The sequence below is a fragment of the Sinocyclocheilus anshuiensis genome, unplaced genomic scaffold, assembly GCF_001515605.1.
Source record: "Sinocyclocheilus anshuiensis isolate Anshui unplaced genomic scaffold, SAMN03320099.WGS_v1.1 scaffold183, whole genome shotgun sequence".
NCBI classification, from domain to species: domain Eukaryota; kingdom Metazoa; phylum Chordata; class Actinopteri; order Cypriniformes; family Cyprinidae; genus Sinocyclocheilus; species Sinocyclocheilus anshuiensis.
Window position 1 is genome coordinate 3,913,603 of NW_015548309.1, and position 5,773 is coordinate 3,919,375.

Here is a 5,773-nt window from a genome sequence, read left to right on the forward strand (position 1 = left end):
TTTTTGTGTGAACTGTCCCTTTAACTAATGAATGACTTATACCTGTCTTTAAGCACTAAAAGGATGGTATGGTAAACGAAAAATACTTGGTCTATGTATAGAGATGTCATTGGTCCACTAACAACAGGAGGATTACGTCCCAATGCCAAGATTCATCTGTCTTTTAGTGTCACTCAATAATGTCTCAGTGGTCTGTGCCGCGTCCTCATCCCATCAGTGAACTGCTCTCTTCATCTTTCTCCTCGTTTTGCCTTACTAAAAGCAGAGGGAGACTGGGAATTGTCCTCTTAAATTGTCTGACTTTTGACAGCTCACTCTGTGCAGTTTGGGCAGCTTCTGTAAGATGGAGAAACTAGAAAGTGGAAATTATTTATAAATTCATGTCCACAAATGAAGAGAGGTTTTGCTGGTTTTTCAGGTGCAGTGTTTAATTGTTCCACTTTTAGCCCATTTTTGGCAGTAGAGAGAGGATATTTATATGAAGGAAGCAGTCATGTTTGGTTGGCAGCATGTTTTACTGCGTTTGCAACAGTTGTGGGAAATTGCTTTCAGCTTTATTCTTTGTGGTACAAAACATACTTAAACATGTCAATTTGTTTTTAAATAAATATAAAAAATTTATAAATAATATAAACATATTATTTTAAAAATTAATTCAGAATAAATTATAATAGATAAATAAATAATAAATATAAGTAATATAAATTATAAATAATTAAATTATACATAAATAATTATATACACACATTTATTTATTTATAGATTTTTGTATTTACCATTGTATTGTACCATGTATCAATAAATACATTTTTATTTTATTTTTTATTTATTTTACAGGAAACCAGGTTAAATCAATCAAACACTGTGAATTATGTATGTAATTATTTATTTATTATACACTGTTGTGTTGATTCTCTACATTTATCATTCTAATAAAAAATGCATTATTTGGATAATAGATCAATTGATTTCTTATTTGCTTGTGCTCTTTGTCTCCTGGTTACCATATCCTGCTTTCAATAGTCTCCTATACAAAATGTTTCTTTTACTGCTGGCAATAACAAAATTCTTTCCCACCGGCTTTACAGTAAATGAGCAACGGCAACGTCTATATGTCTATTTCTATTGTAGAAGTTACATACATGTGCTGACTTGCAGGTATTGGCACAAAATGAGACCCAACCACCCGAATATACACTTTCACTGGTAGGAAGTGCCTGATTACTTCCAATATGAGTCTTATTTGTCTCTCTGTGTTTATGTCTGCCGTCATATCCATGTCTTATTCAACTGTGTGTGTCGTTGCACCCATTTTAAGAGCTGGGCATTGTTTCCACGAGGAGGGCTGGAACCTCCCTTATGAGCTTATGATTTTTACATGCTTTGTGTCGTTAAGCACGCAGGACAAAATTTACAATGAAACTATTAATCAAATACAGTACATAGTCTGCATTAGTTCCCATGCTCTGTTTATGAGCCCGTGGGGACGGACAGACAAAGCATATGTATACAAGTGCAATCGCAAAAACTATTTTAGCCTCAGAAAAAAAGAAAAATCTCTTTGCAGGTCACAAACCACCTGACCTTTTAATAATTGATTTTTTATCAGACTATTAAATTCCCGTTTGCTGAATGCATGGGTGAAGCTCTTAATGTGTGTATGACCTTTCCTGTAGATGAGTCAGTGAGTGGGCACGTCCGCTTGATTATAGTTATTATTACCCCAGAGAACAGCCCTGTCTGCACTTGTCTGCTCTTTACATTGACATGTTATGATTGTGTTTGTGTCGCTGAATGACACGTAACTTCTGCTATATACAGAGAAAGTTAATGAATGAGAAATTGAGTGAGTGAAAGCAAGAACGGCAGAGCAACATCGCTGACCGATCAACACGCAGACCAGAAAAAGTCTTCTGTCAGCTCTAAAAAAGTCCTTGAACTCATAAAAGTTAACAAAAAGAAGTTAAATTAAAATACGTGCATTTCAAATAAAAAAATTTTCTGAACCAAATAGACTGAAAATACTCATTGAATAACACCTACTTTTGACTAGCAAAGCAAGTACAGGGATGTACTTTGAAACAATTTTCACTCAGAAACTGATAGTAAATTTCACAAATAATTATAAAGAAATAGTAGGGAACTATGGACATTTGTTTCTGGCAAGGGATAAAAATAAAAATATCAAATATATCTTGCAGTTCTGAGAAAAAGTAGAAATTGTGAAATAAACTTTTTAGACTTTTTCAGAATTGCAAGATATAAACTCAGAATTCAGACTAATTATGAGAAAAAAGTCAGAATTGAAAGATATAAACTCATTTTGACTTTTTTTCAGAATTGCAAGATATAAATTCAGAATTGCAAGACATAAATTCGTAATTTTGAGAAGAATATTCAGAACTGCGTGATAGAAACAGTTTGTTATAAATATGAAAAATATATAAAAATATTATAAATATGAAAAAATGTATTATAAAAAAAGTCATAACTGTGAGATATAAAGTTGGAATTGCAAGATATAATTTCAAAATTCTGACTTTTTTCAGAAGTGTAGGAACTTTTTTTTTTTACAATTACAGGAAAAAATTTCATTTTTTATTTTGTTATTCCGTGGCTGAAACAAACTTCCATAAGTAACACACTGAATTAAATGTGAAATTTTGAAGTAGAAAGAAAATAGTATCTTCTTCTAAAACATACTCCAACAATCTTAGTTTAATTTACAACTTCTAAAAATCTTTTTTTTTTTGTAGTAGATCAATAACAGTTCTTGTCTAAGGCCTTTTTGATAAAAGTGACATGGCATTTCATCTGATCCTTCCCAAATTTCCAGTTTCAGTTGGAAAAAAAAAACCTTGCTTGTCAATGCATTTTGTTGGCTCTCTGAACTCTCCTGCACATCTTTATAATGAAACTCTCACCCGTACAGCACACACACACACACACACAGATTGTGTAAGCCTCCACTTCCTCATAGAGTAATCCTGCCGGAAACGCAGAGGAAGTGTGAGTACACCCCATCATGTGTGCATGGATTATAACATGTAGATTATGGTGCAGTCATGCAGGAGCAGAGCGGAAGAGGACATCAGTGTGGGATTCACGCATGTAGTCCCCGCTCCTGTATGACGGGACGGATAAATAATCCATGTCTGAACCGACGGACGCCGGATTGAGGGATTACTGTGGCCATCACTCGGCCAGTTAATTAACGAAACGGAAGTATCTCCACTTCTCAATAAAGTCATTACTGGGTCACTGGGTAGGACAGGAATGGGGTTTTCCACAGGAATTTCAAATAGGTGGGAAAACAGAAGTCACATTGCATCATCATGGCACACCCATGTAATGCAGATCTTTTAAAAAAATCTATTTCTATATATGTATGTTTTTTTAAATTTGCACACATTGGCATTCAATATCATGTTTTTAAATTTGTAATTATTTTATTTCTTATTTTAATTATTATTTATTGTTTTTATTATATTGCAATAATATATATTAATATTATAATATTATAACATATTTATATTGCAGCTGTGGATCATGTTAGAATCATCACAAACAATTTATTTTGATTTTATTTATTTTTTTAAATTGTTTTTATTATATTGCAATCATTTTTCAGCTGTGGATCATGTTAGAATCATCACAAACAATATATTTTTATTTTATTATTTTTTATTGTTTTTATTAGATTGCAATATTTTTTCTGCTGTGGATAATATGGCTAGAATCATCACAAACAATTTTTTTTTTTACTTATTATTTTTAATTATTATTATTTTGGATTGTTTTTATTAGAAGATGATAATTTGTCAGCTGTGTATCACGTAGCTAGAATCATCACAAACAAATGATTTTTATTACTTTATATTATTTTTTATTATTCTTGATTGTTTTTATTAGATGATGATAATTTTTTAGCAGTGGATCATATTGCTAGAATCATCACAAACAATTAATTTTTATTTTTTTTATTAATTTTTTTTTATTGTTCTCATTAGATGGCAATAATTTTTCAGTTGTGGATCAAAAATCTGGTATTAAATAAAATTACATAGATATAAACTTTTTAGAATTTTGAAACATTTTGAAAACAAATAAAAAAAGAAATGGAAGATTCTGCTGTATTTCTAATAGTTCGCTATAATCTTAAATACATTTATGGCATTGATCATATGACTGATGGTCAGATGTTTGCTTCACGGGAAATACTAAGAAATTTGAAAAATCATTTTAATCAATTCGATTTCTGACCCCTGCAAGCTTTAAAGCAACACCATGACGACCAGAAAAACAACCTTGGTCAATTGCATTATTCATAGGTGAATTTCAAGCTTGTCCTTTGCCTTATGAGACAAACTGGCCCCTGAGGAAATCATACGTGAGGTAAATACAAGCAGAACTTGGCACCTTGCCAGTCTCAACAGACACGTCTGCCCTTTCGATCAGTACACTAAATTCAGACCATTCCAGAATCCCTAGGGAAATCTGCATCCAACATTTTCTCACAAGGACACAGTGATGCATAAATCCTGCACAAATGACACTGGGGTTTATTTGGGTCTTTTAGGGAGATGAAATACAATAAACCGAAGCTGAAGGAATTTTAAGGCCTGTTCATATGTGTCTTTCTTTTTGAAACACTGCATCTTCAAAGTTACACATCTGTCATCTTTTCACATACGAGCTTCATGGAAAAACTCACTGAAAGGCCTAATATTTATTTAAATATTCTTTTAAAGTTATTTGTTATATTTATATTATTACTAGGACATTTCTTCCCACAATCTGCTCCTAAACTGTATGAGGCCATTTGAGAGGTAACACTAGGCTAGAACAACAGCGACATCTAGTGTTCAGTCATTTCAAAAGCCATAAAACAAAGAATAAGGAATTTAAGGGTAAAAAAACAAAAAACTAATTTCCCTCCATTTTCGTCAGTTCATAAAATTAACCTTTAACATCCCCAAATGTAAATGGTTTTAAATGTGTTTATTCTCATCTGAGGCCTACCGCACAGCTGCCATTAATAATGAACCTCATAAACTGTTGGTAACTGCAAACAGTGTCGATATTATGCAATAGCTAACTAATAGAAGCTTAGTCAGAAATATTTGGCATGCTCACACATGACGATGCTACTAAATATATTATACGACTGTAGTTTTCTGCTTAGGGGTTAAGTCCGAAACAAGCACCAACAATGAAACGCCCATACGACAAAGAAACACTGGCCATCTGAGCTCTCATATAAACAATCGAGTGGTTACTCACTGAATTTATCCGACTTTTACAGCAATGGTGCAGTTTTACGTCAGTTTGGCCTCCTCCTTGAAGGGTTCATGACTTCAGACAGCAGCCACTGAAAGCTTTTGGGCCTGTAACCACACTAAAATATATGAATGTCGTTGTATATTGGCCGTAACCCATTAAAACCATATCAAACTGGGGTGATTTATTTTTAAAAGAAAACATGGCAAAATATTCTAAAGAACGTTAACATTATGGTAATGCTTGTGGCGGTGAAATGTTAGTGGAACGTGTTTCTAGTTAACTTCATTCTACTGTGAACTTGTGGTGACTTCACCAAACACCGGCTGATTAAAAGACATCAGACAAAAATATTCAAGAAAAACAAAGCTAGGTACCTCATTGGCAAGATGAATTTGTTACATGCTTTTAGACTTTTTAGAAATTGTGCAGTCCCTCGCAAGACACCGTGTTGAAAAAACCAGCATATGCTGGTTAGGTATGTTTTGACGCT